Source organism: Eptatretus burgeri, chromosome 13, assembly GCF_056783735.1.
Source record: "Eptatretus burgeri isolate ZD-2024b chromosome 13, Ebu_testis_v1, whole genome shotgun sequence".
Classification (NCBI taxonomy): domain Eukaryota; kingdom Metazoa; phylum Chordata; class Myxini; order Myxiniformes; family Myxinidae; genus Eptatretus; species Eptatretus burgeri.
Window position 1 is genome coordinate 12,334,251 of NC_140973.1, and position 14,557 is coordinate 12,348,807.

General features: G+C 35.2%; 1 long non-coding RNA gene across 1 annotated transcript in view; it reads left to right on the forward strand.

Moving 5' to 3' along the window:
* The window catches only part of LOC147013859 (uncharacterized), a 66,876-nt gene that overhangs the window by 34,499 nt on the left and 17,820 nt on the right, over nt 1-14,557 (forward strand). The window contains exon 2 of the long non-coding RNA XR_015050531.1: nt 54-111. This is a non-coding gene — a long non-coding RNA (uncharacterized LOC147013859). The remainder of the gene's footprint in view (nt 1-53; nt 112-14,557) is intronic.

Below are 14,557 nucleotides of genomic sequence, written 5' to 3' on the forward strand. Positions count from 1 at the left end.
ATATTTACAGACAGTTCTGTCATCCCCTCACCCCCCCCCCCCCCGTGCATCAGGTTCGATTTTCGCTGTCTGCCAGCATACAAAATTTCAGCTTTCTTCATCACCCAGAAGGTACCAAACATTAATCTCAGTGAGTCAGTCAGTCAGTGAGTGAGTGAGTGGATAGAATGAGCTTTTTTTTATTAGATAATATGTTTTGCTCAGAAAGCATTCGTTTCTGACTTTAAACCTCCACAAATACATGATTCTTTCCAAGAATTGTGTTTTGCATAAACCTACTGAATTTTCAAGTTTCTTCACGGATTGTTTAATGTCCGTCAGAGTGATGAATCATAAAGGTCAAAGACTTACTTTGTAATCTCTTTATATGTATATTTATATGTATATGGCCAATGTCCTGTAAAAGTATTCACCTCCTACCAATAATGCCAGATTTAGATGAATGAAGAATTATGTAGAAACAATTTTTCCAAATGAACTTTTTTTTATTAATAACTGAAGAGATCAAACTAAACATTGTTATAATTGAAGAAGGTTACATGTCAGGACTACCTGAAAAAAACACATGTACAAATCAAAATTCACTGGTTGTAAAAGTATTTAGCCCCGTAGGTCAGTACTTGGTGGAAACACCTTTTACAGCAATGACTGCTATGAGTGAGTATTTCTGGGAAGGTCTCTACCAGCTTTGTACAGTGAGATTGTGAAATCTTTGCCCATTCTTCACGTGAAAATTGCTCTCGTTCTGCAAAGTTTGATAAGGATCGTCGATGGACTGCAATCTTCAAGTCTCACCAAGAATGTTAAACTATGTTCAAGTCAGGACTCTGGACCACTCAAGAACATTTATTTTCTTCTTATTCAGCCATTCTCGTGTGGCTATAGCTTTGTGCTTCGGGTCATTGTCCTACTGAAATGGGAACCTCCTACCTAGTTTCAAATACAGCTGAAACTGAATCTGATGAACAGCAACCCCATAACATGATGCTGCCACCAACATACTTGACAGTAGGGATGGTGTTGACTGGGTTATGTGCAGTGTTAGGCTCGCACCTGATGTAACACTTTGAATTTAAACCAAAAAGTTCAATTTTTGTCTCGTCTGACCACAAACTATTTCTCTACATGCCTGCAGTTTCATTAAGATGCTTTTTCCAAACTCCAAACGACATTTTAGATGGGTCTTTTTCAGTAATGGCTTCTTTGTTGCCACCTGTCCATAAAGGACAGCTTTGTGAAGGGAATGGGATATTGTTGATTGATGAACACTGACCCCCATGTCGGACATAGAGCCTTCCAGATCCTTCAGTCATTGTTGGATTTACAGTGACATCCAAAACCAGTTTTCTGCTCACCTGACTGCTTTGGATGGGTGACCTGATCAGGGTAGAGTCTGAGTTGTATGATACATCTTCCACTTGTTAATGATGAATTTTACCGTACTCAAAGAGATAATAAGTGACTTTAAAATCGTCTTATAACCCTCTCCTGAACGGTACTCCTCCAACACTTCATATCCGATTTCTTTGGAAAGCTCCTTGGTCTTCATGTTTGCCTTGCTGGTTGACCAAGTGAGTTGCACCTTAAAACTCCTTAGATAAGTGGCAGAGTTTTATTTTTTAATTTAAACCACTGATTACATTCAGGTGAAACCTATTACACTTGTTTTGTAACCTTTCAAACAAATAATTTGCTCCTAAATTGATTTTGGGTGAATTAAGCTAAGGGTTTAAATACTTATGCAACTGAGAATCATCAGATTTTCTCTGTTAATCAAACTTATTCACATTTTATTTGTATATCTGCATTGAAAATCATCTGCATAACTTTATCACTTTGGAGTAGTTTGTGAAGACTCTACATATTAAGTTTGATTTGGAAGCATCATGATGATGTGAAAACTTTGGAAGGGGTTGAGTACTTTTGCAAGCCACTATATGTATATACACAAACACGCACAAGTGGGAAAACTTTTAAATCAAGAAACAACTGTTAAACGATAGATTGACTGTTCAGAAATTTCACAGTCCATTTTTATTAAAACCATGATTAGTGAAGAAAGAAATCCATGCAGGTAATCGGACGGGCAACATGTAATGTAACAATCATCCCCACCTGAACTGAAAGATTTTGTAAATTTGCATACAAACGTCTGCTCACGATAAGCATATATAGTATGTCTAACCCTCTATAAATTGGTCACCCATGTGGTCTAAGTCAGTTTTTGAATGGATCAGTGTTTTTTTTTAGCACCACTTGAGTTGACGCACGCCATCGAGGTGAGCCATTGATGACATGTGTTGTTCCTATTCCATGACATGTGTTGATTCTGCCGAGACTTTAACAATGGATGTGCAAGAGTCTTGGAAACGAGGTGGGGAGCTATGTGCTCTTTATAAAGTTTTTAACAATGTAAAAAATGTCTCTGATAATTTGGAAATGAGCGTCATTGCCAATTTTCACGCTCGTCTCAGACAGCTATGTAGTTTCCATATAACTTAACTTAACCCTGCCTTGCACTGACATCATGTTTGTTTACGGAGTGTACAGATAAATGTGCGACTCCTCTTCGAGCAGAATGTGAACATGCTCAAACTTGTTACAAAAACAATTTAAGCCTCAACTTTTGTTGCTTTTATTTGGTGAAGAGAATTTATTAAACAGAACCGAGTTTGGATTGAAATCATATAAATAGCTAGGGTTTAAACGGTTGACTTCCCAGACTCAAGATAAATACTCTAACCATTACCCATGTAAAAAGACAATTAAGTAGTTTCGGTTATTTCTCCAAAATAAGCTCAGAGAGTGTGTCTCGGTGTCCAGCCGTACATTCGTACAGTACGTACGTGCATTAATATTTGAATAAAACACCTCGCAAACTACACGACTGATTATGGACCAAATTTGGTATGAAATATCAGAATAGTAAGGTCTCATAGGGTTGTGCTCCCCATCTGGAACCGCCCACTGAAAGAGGCTGAAAAGGGTGTCTCGTCTGAAATTCAGGTAATTTATTTTAAAATCTTTTCAGAAACCGACGGCCAGATGCAAACCAAACTCTCCATGAAACATAAGGACCACGCTGTTAACTTAAGCTGTGCTTCCCATGACCGTACCACTTCAGGAAGGGTGGGCCATGGCCCCTTGCCCCTAATACCTCATTTTCATCCCGCCTGTTGGGGAAATAACAGTCAGTTCCTTACAGGGCTATTTTTGTTGTTTTTGTTATTATTATTAATAATATTGCAGTATTAGTGTGTATTCATACATCTCGAATACACACACACACATTCGGGATCTGCCTGGCATGCACGTAATATGTTGGCTATTATAAAGTTCATGGTGTTAGCGTGAGAAATTTCTGAAATTATTCCAAAGAATCAATACCTCAGTGGGCTGTTACTTTGTTAGTGATGAGGTCCTGGGTTGATTCAGATTTTTTTCACACTATCGTGGGTGTGCTTACACATTGTGTAAGCATATGAACCGTGCTTCCCCATTGTCTTGGGTTACTGACCTGCATTTGATTTTTCATTTATTTATTTTTAAATATATTTTTTCATGTATTTATATTTTAATTTAGGGATGCTTTCTGAGGGTACTGTGATTTTTTTCTCCTGGTGTATCAGTTTCAATGTCCATCGGCACACAAAGTTACCATCCTTCCCCATTGTCTCGGGTCTCTCACCTGCATTTTTTTCACTTATTTATTTTTTAATTTATTTATATTTTCATTTATGGATGTTGTCCGATGATTCTGTGATTTTTTTTCTTTTTCCCTCCAGTGTACCGGCTTCGGTGTTCATCAGCATGCAAAATTCGAGCTTTCTATGTCACGATCTTTCATTTCAGTCAGAGTATATATATATATATATATATATATATATATATATATATATATATATATATATATATATATATATATAGTATATCAGAGTATAAATGCATATATCTATATATATATTATTAAAACTCTCATCTTGTATGTATGTATGTTCCCAAAATACAGCCAAAACGGTAGACGAGAGCGCAAAAATTTTAGGGCCACCTTACTCACCATTCCCCTGCGGTGTGCAGTATCAAGTTTTCTTCAAATCAGGCAATGAAAAAATTATTTAAAAAATCAATTCCCTATTCAGTTAAGTACTCTTCGGGAGTATTTGATCAATGCAAACAACTTCAGCAGTATAGTTCGCTGGAGCTTTCTTAATTTTTTTCTTGAAATGATTTTTATCATCAACCGCTGTCACAACGGTAACCCAACGGGTTCACGGGTCATCTAATATATTACTAAAACTCTCAACTTGTATGTATGTTCCCAAAATACAGCCAAAACAGTACACGATAGCACAAACATTTTAGGGCCACCTTACCATTCTCCTGCGGTGTGCAGTATCAAGTTTCGTTCAAATCAGGCAACGAAAAAATTATTAAAAAATCAATTCCCGATTCAGTCAAGTACTCTTTGGGAGAATTTGATCAATGCAAACAACCTCAGCGGTATAGTTTGCTGGAGCTATTTTTTTTCCTTGAAATTTTCCGCACAACAGCTTCACTTTCTATTCTCCGTTTTTTTTTTCTCACATTGATGCCCAATATCAAGTTTTGTTCAAATCGGACAACAAAAAAAAATATTAAAAAATCAATTCCTGATTCAGTCAAGTACTCTTCGGGAGAATTTGATCAATGCAAACAACCTCAGTGGTATAGTTCGCTGGAGCTATCTTTTTTTTAATTATTTTTTTTATCAACTGCTGTCACGGGTCGTCGAGTATACTATATAACTGCCTCCCCTCTTGCTGATTTCCCTCCCCTAATGCTATCCTCCTCTGAAGCCTCCTCCACCACAAACAACTCTCCAGAGTTTGAGGTGAAGAAGGGGTGTCAAAGAATGTGCAAATTGGAAAATGAGATAATTTTTTTTTAGCAGTCAGAGTTGCTGCTCAGATCAATTCCAAAATTCGTCTCAGGTTAAGAGATTCTAGAACTTATTGTATTTATAGAACTTAAACAAAAGCACGAACACCGACGTGGCATTTTCGACGCTTGAAGGAAAGTGCCCTTCCTTCCCTTCCCCTTTTTTCATGGCTGAAACCTGAATTCTGTCCTGCCCGCCGAATCACGTAACCGATGGCATCATCAATATTTTTTCTGTGGACCATTTTATCCCTAGAAAACCCTCAAAAGTTTTCATACCGATCAGATATGGAATTCTACATATACAATTATGACATCATAATGAAGGCACCAATGATATCATAAATCATAAAAATGATATCATATCATCATAAATCATATTATATCATATGATTTATCATATAATTTATCATATGATTTATGATATCATAAATAAATCATATGATTTATGATATCATAAATCATAAAAATGATAAAAATGACAAATAATATCATAAAAAATCACACTTATTCCCCATGAGGAGTACTTGTCATGTGCCAAGTTTCAATTTTTTTTCTTTGGTGCGGTTTCAGTGATAGAATGGTGCAGATTCTTACATTTTTCTAACATGGCTGCCACACCACATGACATATTGTTGTGGGCCGGGGGTTGGTGGCGAGGAACGGCCACCAGGTGGAGTAGCAGAGCCGTCTCCCACCAAATGCCTGGAATTGCATGTCGCAACCTTAGGACAACTTCGAAGGTCACAGGTCACTTAAGAACTGTGCTCGCCAATTCTCTGAAGGCGTGGGGTAGGGTTAATAGCCAAATTTCAATATACCTAAGTACCCAAGTCGTCAAATTACTGGGGATGTCACATCCTCGACGGACCTCGGGCGGAACGGGCCATTTACCGAGCCCGAACCGGATGTAAACCCAGCGGGGATTACCAAGGTCCATCAGCCCAAATGGACAATTGCAGCACGATGGCCTCCCTAATTCCCAATACGCACCGTGCTAAACCAATGAAAGAAAATGACAGACAACGAGCTGGTACATTGAACAATCGAGGTATATTTATAATGGGGCAGGGGAGCACAAAAAGAGCAGAGTTAAACTGACTATCAAGAAGAAATGCAAGTAATGTACAAGGCACTTAAACAATTGCGACATAGACTGGGCCCACAGACACACACGCACACACCCAAAAGAAATGGTGGCCGCGGCCTTTATTTGGCCCTTCAGCTCAGGAGGAAGGGCGAGCTGAGGGCAAGAGTGCACTTGCACCTGTCCGCCTCGTGCGGTCTGGTCGAGCTTGTCCGGTGGCGGGACTCGAACCCACGGCCTCAGCGCAGCACCAAGCACCAGGGACGAGGGATAGAGCGCCGGATGCCAGCCAGCACGAAGGCGGACGAGGCGAGAGACAACGAGGCGACAGGCGATCAAGGCCAAAAAAGCTTCCACGGATCAGACGACACCAGGAGAGGCAGACCCAGACAGAATGCGCTGATCGTTCTTCGTTTCGTGAGGTGGGAGCGATTTCTTCCCTGGCCACTCACCTCCAGACTGGACGGTTGGGTTGCGCGACTCGCTGGCCGCCCCTCATTGGACAGGTCCACGGTAGGCGGGGCAACTCCCACCCTTCTGGGGTGGAGTCGGAGCTGAGGCGATGAGCCTCCTGATTGGACGAAGGGCGCACCCTTGCCCTCATGGGCAGAGTCGGCTCTGGAGCGAGGGGTCCCACCCCCGTCCGCAGCCAGAGACACGTGCGTTATGGCGTCGGTGGCGTGAGGCGACGGTGCTGCTATTGTTGTTGTTGTAAAAAAAAACCCTGACTAAAAAATAAACCCGCAGCGCACACACAAAATTCCCATTAGACATAAGGGATGGGACCTTAACTATAAACACATACTTATCGAAATAACTAAACTGCGGGGGCTGCTTGTGCAAAAGGCTTCCAAATTCGTAACAATATGATGTCATAATTATGATTAAAACATTCCACGTGAGTAGTCGCACTCATGGTGAAAACCGCCAGTAGAGGATAAATGGGGTTTCTGGGACTACCATTCAAATTAATAGGGGAAAAGGAAAAAACTTTCTGACTCAAGCCCCAAAAGCCCAAAATAGGAGACTGATTTTCTCCCCCTCCCTTACAAGCAAATGTAAAATTGAGACTGACTGATTAAAGCACTTCTTCCCTTTCATATTTTCATTCCACTCAAAGAGCGAACCAATGGATATTTGTCCATGTTCTACTTTGGGGAATAACTTAATTTTCCTCTTACATTCATCACCATCGAGTATATTCACAAAGATTACTTTGGAACTTGGTGCTTGGTTTAATTGTCTTTGTTGAGCAGAAATGAAATGATAAACTTTTCTCAATGCTCTGATTTGACCACCTCCTGATCCACATATCATTTTGAGATTGTAGTAAATTGTTTTTCCATTGTTCAATTGATAACCATCAAAGTTTTCAGTCCATTCAAGGATATTAATTTTTTTCTTTACATCCTCCAACTTATTTGCAATTAAATTTATCCGCTTATTTGTTTTCTCTACTTTTACCCCCCCGGTTATTTCTTCAATAAGACTTATTTGATATTTCTCACATTCTTTATGTTTCCCATTTAAATACCAAGGCTGATTACATCTCCACTCTTTGGTTTGGTTATTGCTTGGTTCTATCATTTATAAATCAGTAAAAAGACGGAGGTAGCCTGTTAAAATTCCCAACCCAATATCTTAACACTTATACTTATAAGTATAAGTGAGACTTATGCATAAGGGAGACTATTGATTCCATTCTCTAAAATATATCTTTTATCATCAAAAGCTCCTAATGCATTCTTATTTCTCTCGTCTATATATAATTTATGTTTATAACTTCTTATTGTATTCATTTTTCTGTACTCTTCCTTCTTTAAGGTTAAACAGTTGTAATAATGTTTAAAGTTCATTGTTTCCTTGATTATATTTTTCTTCATTCCCTTTCGCTTCTTGTCACACCTTTCAATGTTATTATTATCAATATACATAAAAGCATAAGACTTTGATCTCAAACCCACAAATTCACTCATGACCTTTCCACCCAACTCATCCTTAAACTTACCAAAAACCTTTTTATTCTTTCATGAAAACAACATACTATCAGACTTATAATTACTTGTATCATACATATCAATATTATCAATCATATCCTCATATACATCACTTGTCTTAATTTCTGATATAAAACTATCTGTATCCATATATAACAATGACACATTATCCTTATACTTTGATTTTAAATTATTATAGTAATAGTCATACATTAACGACTTTGACAAGTCAAGAATTGATGTTCCTATATAAATAGGTTTATCCATTTCAATACTCTCTTTTTTTCAAATGAATAGCACAAAAGTTCTCTGAAAACACCTCTGCTCGTTCAAAACTTGGTCTATTAATTAACTTTGAAGCCTGTTTCCAAGATGTAGCAAGTCTTATGTTTTGTCGATTTCTAACATTTTCCATAGTCTTTCCAAATACAGCATTATTCATTGATTTATAAAAGTCCTTCTCAAAATCTGTTTTTGCTTCTGTTCTCCTTTTTGTATTAAAATCAATAGACTTCTTTAACCAATGACTTTGTTTAAATTTCAAAATCCGATGAATTTTCCTCACTCTCAACCCAGCAGATAAATACTGTCTCAAGTTCCTTTGATGCAAAACATAACTTTCTTTATCTTTTAATCTAGTAAGTAGTTTTTCTGGAGATTTACCTTTTATATTAAATGACTGTTGGTAATCACTTAACCATTCTTTTCTTGAACTTTCTTTATCAGGGGCAGAAGGTAGGTCTTTATGTTTGTTATGAAGTTCTTCTGGATATTTTAAATCAACCTCAAAATAATATCCAACTTCAGCTTCATCCAATTATTTTTGAGAGGAGACAACAATGTCTCGTAAAACTTTTTCATAATGTTTTTCTTGAACCCATTTAAGTTTTCCATAAGGTAAAGATTGAGACATAGTCCACCCATACAAATTGTTAGCATCATAATACATCAGGTAAGAGTTGTCCTCATTCTTATTATAATCAGGAAGATATTTGTTATTTGGTTTAGCATATCTCTTGGAACATACATGAGATATTCCTCCTCTTTTAGCCTTCTCTATCATTAAAAGCATATCTATATCACTGATTAATTCCAAATTTTGTTTTGTCATTTTAAACATAGCACTCCAAGCCAAACTCGGGGCTGTGTAATAGTGAACGGGGTCTAATCCATAAGAATTTTTTATTATGACAGACTGTTCTAAAAGTTTCAAACACATGACCCAATAACAATACATCAGTTTTAAGATCCAAATCATGATATTCTCCAAGATTCTTTATATTAAACTTCTCCCAAACCTTTTTACCTTGTGTATAATCTCTATCGGAAATATGAGTTTTATTCAACTTGCTGTAGAAACTTTCCCTTGAAGGAAGTTGTGTTTCTTTAAACTTCTCAAATGGATCCATGTAGTCATACTGATATATTCCCTTTTGTGATAAGAGATCAATCTCATTGATTTGAGAAATGTGATTTAAGATTCGGTAAGTTTTTAATATTTGATGCTAAGTTAGATAATGGACTTGCCATAAACTTGTATGTGTAATGAAATCTGATATGGGTTATCGGGGATGTATGAATTGTTTTTGTGAATGAGATGTATTTTTGATCTGTGTTAGGAATAGCAGAAATATCTCCAGATGTCTTTGAAAGTTCATTTATAAATTGATGTGTGTCATAGTGAGCATTGTTGTGAAGAAAGACAGGAATAAAGTTTGGGGGCTTGTAATTAAGATTACAACGGGAATGAGTTGAACCTCTATATTTTCCAGAAAGATGACAATGATCCCTAACTTTGACCTCTCCCTCAATTTTCTCCTCAAAAATACTGTTCTTTCTCAATTCCTTTTTCTCTCCCTTTGTTAATGACATTTGTTTGTCAGTTTTAACCATTATTTCTCTTCGTCTTATAGTCTTTTTCCAATCGTCTTACAAACTCCTCTGAGGCATCTTCTCCTCTATAAAGTTCCAACTTGTTGTATTCATCACCAACAGATGATTTGATATAATAACAGAAACCACAAGGAGTATGTTTTTCATATTTATTTGTGTATGATTTATTTGGATTTGGAGAAACAGTATCTATCTTTTCAAGGATACTTTCAAAATCAGCATATATCACAAATGGATGTTTTATAGATTTGTTAAAATCTTTGAATGATATGTTTGAACCTGCTTTTGGTAAATTGTTTGCGGTTGATTTATGATTACTACAATATTTTGAATGTTGATTTAATCGTTCTTTTGTATGAAAGGAGTTGAGACATCTCTTACAAGGATACGTTTTACATTTTCTCTTGTATCGTTGCGATTTCGTTAATCTTGATAAATTTTTGACGAAATAAATGATAATGTGATTTTTCCTTTGAAGTAAAGTAGAGAAGGTCAATGTGTGTTTCATCATTTTTAGAGTTGTTTTGAAAATTTTAATATCTGAACTTTGTTTGTATCCGTTAATCCATATACATTAACAGATAGATTATTCATTTTCTCAAATTTAGGAATATCTCTCAATGACATTGGAAACTTTAAATCTTTAACATTTAATGTATTCTCGTATTTCTTATAATGTTCAACCCTTTCAGGTTTCCATTGTGGAGGATGTAAGTGAGCAAGAACAGACCATAGAAAACATTTATTATCTTTGTTTTGAATATTAACAACCTCTCTCTTAAGTTTTATCTCTTTTGGTTAATCAATATAAGAAGAAGCTTGAAGAAGATCTGATTTTAAGATGTGTATATCTAAAAAGATTATTTTTGTAATAGTAAATCCACTACCTACGAGAGTGTTATCAATATCTTGATCTTGTTCTTGTCTCTGGAGTTCATCGTAAACATCACATCTTACGAAATCTTGAAATGATGAGCTGGAGTGAGGGTTTGTCCTCATATAGGGAGTGGTTTCATCGTCTTGTCTTACCATATTCAATTTTACTCCCATATAAAACTTAAAAGTTTTCATTTCATTTCATTTCATTTGTTTTTAATTATAGTTTCAATACTTTGTTTAACCACATCAACAGCTTCCATGATTGAAGATGGTCCAGGGTCTTGAAAGCAAATCAATCTTATTTTTATATGTCCTTTAAATGGCCCATCAGTGTTTTCAATGGAGAATTTAGTGGCACTTTCCCATTCTTCATTGTTCTTGTGTTTGCGTGATTGAAGGTGTTTATCATAAAAAAAAATTTTTTAAAGAATATCATTATCACATCTGTCACAATGTTTTGTTTCTTGGTCAAGTGGAGATATTTGTCTGAAAAGATTGAATGTGTGTTTGTTGGTTTGAAGGTGTTTTTTTTATAACATTTATATCATGATTACAAACATCATAGTACATTGTATTCACCATATTTATAAAACAAAACTTTGCTGAAAATAAAATTTTCTTGATGAAAATTTCATTTCATTTATAGGTGAATCTATGCTTAAAACCATTTTATCCTCCACCTTTTTCACTTAATATATACAATGTATCAAGACACAAAAGACAAGTTTCAATCAATCTCTTCATTTGTAAAAGATACTGAGAAATATGTCGAGGATGTAAAATTGAATAAAGATACATATATCAACTATTGGATAAAAACAATTATGGTGAATAATATGAGTTCTTCAATTTCCTTCAGTGGAAGGGCTTTTAGTATATCTGTAAGAACATCAATTAAATTAGCTCTAACAAAAGTTTCTCCTCTCCTTCTGGCAATATATTCAAAACTAGAAAAAGCAATGAAACAAGAAAAAGTATCAAAAAAGAAAAACCTCATGGATGAAGCTTTAGAAAGAAAAGATAAGACCATCAGTAATATGCAAGGAGAAATTTGTATTTTTTTTTAACAACCCTAAAGATGTAAATTCTGATGAAGTAAAGGATGTTAATATATCAGGTGAAATCACATTTCATTCAATAGTAGTCAAGGATCATTTTAAAATTACCTTTAATATAAAAAATGTCGTAATTGAATCTGTGAATGAAAAAACGTATATAGATATAGATGGTAATGTTTTTTTCTACTAATTAAATATGAGTCATTATTCAACTGAAGATTTTGAAGATTATGAGAGTGATGATAGTATCTCTGTTGGAACAGAAGACAGTTATGATACTGAGAGTTCGTGTTCAAATGATAGTTATGAAAGTAGTTTTATCGATGATTGCGAAAACACCAATGAAAGTACCAAAGATGATACTGAAGATGAATTTTATTTGAAGTAAAGTTTTACTTTATACATATGAATAGTTTCCTAGATTTTGAGCCTCCTGAATTTCTTGAATCTGCACATGACAAATTTAAGAAATGTCCTGCGTGTGAAAGATGGGGAATAAACACAGAGTCAAAAGCCTATAAACAATGTATGTTCTGTGATTATCTTCTAATTAATGATAAAAAATACAAAAAGGATTATAATTCTTTGAGATTGACACCAAAAATGAATTACTTTACAAGATTTATTCAAGCAGTGAATGTAAAGTATGAGGGTGATAATAAACCTTTTCTTACAAGAGAAGAGACTGAACATATGACGACCATGTTTCGTGGATTGATGATTTATATTATTAACAATTGTCATTTTCAAGGAAATATCAACACAAGATATTGTATAAATAAAATAATGGATTCTCTTGAAATTAAACCTGAACTTCAGATAAAACATAGAGTTTCCAAAAAAGCCAATAATAAATTAAATAACCTGCTTTCCAAATATATAAATGAATGATTTTTTACCCATTTGGGAAAATAAGATAAAATTTAACAACCATAAAAATCTTCCAAATTCATTAAGATGTCTCATAGTTGGTTCAATCGGGTGTGGAAAAACTTGCTTACTTTTAAAGATGCTCCTTCCTCCCAACTTTTTAGATTATGATAATTTAATAATTTTCACAAAGTAAAGTTTTCAACCTGAGTACCAACTACTCTCACAAGGTTTTAATGGTGGTCTTCAAAAAGAAGATATAATCGGTTTGTTTAAACTTCAAAACAAACTAAATGATTACAACATTGAAGATATAATACAACTATTTTGTGATACAGAGATATAAAAAGAAATCAAAGCCGATAACTTGTATTCTTAGTGATAATACTAATGATATCCCTTCTCCCCAAGATTTGGATAAATCAAAAAAGAACCTCATTATCTTTGATTGTGTTTATGAGAGAAACCAAACGGTAATGGATAGCTACAACACAAGAGGGAGACATTCTTCTTGTAATTGTAGTTATCTTAGTCAATCATACTTTCAACTCCCTCGTCGCTCAATAAGAAACAATGCTAATTCTTTCATTTTATTCAAGTTAAATTCAAGAGATATAAACAATTTTTGGAGAGACAATTGTTCTACATTATATAGTAAAAAGGAATTTGGGGATTATATGAAGCACACAACTGAAAATATCAATATATTGTTGTGAAACAAGATGTGATATTAAAAGATATATTTTTTTCTTTTATAAACAATTACATATATAAATGACAAGTATTATTATAAATCTTGTGGGTAAATCTGCTTCTGGAAAAAAAAAACTTTCATAAATCAAGGTTCTTATGTAGTACAAATGAGAATATTTTAAATTTGCGTAAAAAACACCACGTACTTTGTATTGTATCAACAACAACTATAGCAATAAGACCTGGAGAAGTATAAGGTGAAGATTATTACTATATTTTAGTCAAGGAACATATGCGATTGAGGAATGAAGGCCAAATATTTGAGGAGGTTTCTCTTGGTACAACAAAATATTCACATTGTAAGAGCAAGTTAATGAAACTAAAATCTGGTGTCTTGGGATATTAGAAACTAATCCAGAAGGAATGAGACAAATTATTAAACATCGGAGTGTTAATGGGGTTAAGATTTTATCATTCGATTTTGATGTTGATGAAGAAACTCAACGCAAATGATTGAAAAGCAGAGATACAAGTATTAGTGAAGAAGAAATTACAACTCGTATTAATGTTGACAAATAATTTGACAAGCCGGTAGGCAGACATGGGTAGTCGAGTACCCAATAGAACCTGAGGCGATGTGCCCTTTCGATGGGGAATGACCTGAGGATTAAGCACAAGAAAATTCATGATTCTAGCTTCAAGGGTTAATGCTGCAGATTGTTTTTTCGTTAAAATACCCCCACATTTAGAGGTTTTTTGGCCGTTGCTAGGCAACGGAGGGGTCCATAGCAATCGTTCTTTCTCACACATAACTAGGACATACCATGAACCTACCATACCAGTTTCATGTATATCTGACTATTAGTCTCTGAGATATAATGAACTTCGTTTTTCTTTATTGTTTTTGACCAGGGTTCATTCAAAGTCTATCTTCTCCGACAGTTTTCATAGGATCTGGCTGGAAATTTTGACAACATGGCTGAATGTACTGCCCACAGTCGCTCCTGGCCCGATTTTTGATTTTCGAAAAAATTAATTTTTTATGATTTTTCAAAAATTTCAAAGTCACGTTGCTAGGCAACGGTGGTGTCCATAGCAACGGTTCTCATTTGCACACAACTAGGGCATGGTATGAACCTACCAACCAAGTTTCATAGAAATCA